Source organism: Mus caroli, chromosome 9, assembly GCF_900094665.2.
Source record: "Mus caroli chromosome 9, CAROLI_EIJ_v1.1, whole genome shotgun sequence".
Taxonomy (NCBI): domain Eukaryota; kingdom Metazoa; phylum Chordata; class Mammalia; order Rodentia; family Muridae; genus Mus; species Mus caroli.
In genome coordinates, this window is record NC_034578.1 from 84,273,737 (window position 1) to 84,275,342 (window position 1,606).

Below are 1,606 nucleotides of genomic sequence, written 5' to 3' on the forward strand. Positions count from 1 at the left end.
CCAATGAGAGTTTTTCTTTGGCTGTAAAACTCAGACATTTCCCAGACTGCTGTGTATTTAGGTCTATCTGGATGCCTTCAGTTCTAGGGACTGAGCATTGCAGAAGAGAGGAAAAGCATTTCTAGGCCAGATGCATTCAAGTTTCATAAAATAGATTTTTTTCCCATTGTTTTCCTTTCCCACCTCATCCTCTTTCTGTTTATCTTCCTTCTTCTTCATGATAGAGACCAAAACCACAGGGACCTACATGCCAGGCAAAAGCCATCGAGACATACTCCAGATACCTGTTGTTCTTTCTTCACACTAATTGATACAGAGGCCCATGTCAGCCTGAGAAGCTGCCACAGGATGAAAGGGGCCCAGGGAGTCCCCAGATGATTGGGAGTGGACAGTTCATCTGTACATGAGTGAGACATAAAATGTTGGGGACATGAAAAGCTTTGGCTTGGCTTATCATCACCATGAACAAAGCTCATTGTCTGTCCAGTTTGAATATTGTATAGACATTATTGCTTATGCTTATAAGGGACCTACATGTCAGGCAAAAGCCATCGAGACATACTCCAGATACCTGTTGTTCTTTCTTCACACTAATTGATACAGAGGCCCATGTCAGCCTGGGAAGCTGCCACAGGATGAAAGGGGCCCAGGGAGTGGCATATGTCTTTATAAGACAGTGTTTGCCAGTCTCCACCAGGGTTACTGAAAAAGGAGTGGACATTTCACATTGGCTAATATTTTTTTGCCTGACCAAGTTATTATGGCACTTTCAGCATTCTCTATCAGTTCTAAGTTACTAAATTATATAAGCATGCTAATACACCTTTGATATGTCTTTCATCGGCATCTGTGTACTCCCTTCCCCCCTCCACACACACACACACACAGTCCTCACCCTGCCACTGGAATTCTGGCTAAAATGAAACAGCAACAGAACAGAGGTCAAGAACTTGGAAGGCTCCACATGGGGAAAACCAGGTACAGCTTGATTTAATATCAATATTTCATGCATTCAGAGAGTAGAATTTCAGCTTACAAGATAACAGCCCATCATTTTTATGTCCTTCCATCTGTGAAAAGCTGTTCCTCAAAGCACAGTGTATGAACAACCTAGCAGCTTTTCATTTTAGGCCCCATATTTTTGGAGGGAAGGGAGGAAAGAGACCTTTTTGAGGCAGAACCAGACTCACAGAATAATTGAAATCTACAGAACATTAGGGCCAGACTCATAAAGAATGCAGATTCCCCCATGCCCCCAATATATATGACTAGGGAAAGACACAGAACACAAATCTTGAACGTAATGAAACCTTTGCCTCCTGCACATATTAAACAGAGGTTTTACCATCTACTGGATGTCACTGCAGAAACAGGTATACACACTGACGAGCTGGCCGACGGGTGTTGTAGAAACAGACTGAAACTATAAAAGGAAGTCAGATGTGCCGTGTTTTAAACCAAGGTATAGTGCAATGGTGATGATTTATAAACATTACAGGGTTACAGGGCTGCAGAGGTGGCTCAGCAGTTAAGAGCTCTTGCTCACCTTGCAGAGGACTGTTGCTTGGTTCCTAACACCTACAGAGTGGCTCCCAACTGTCTGTAA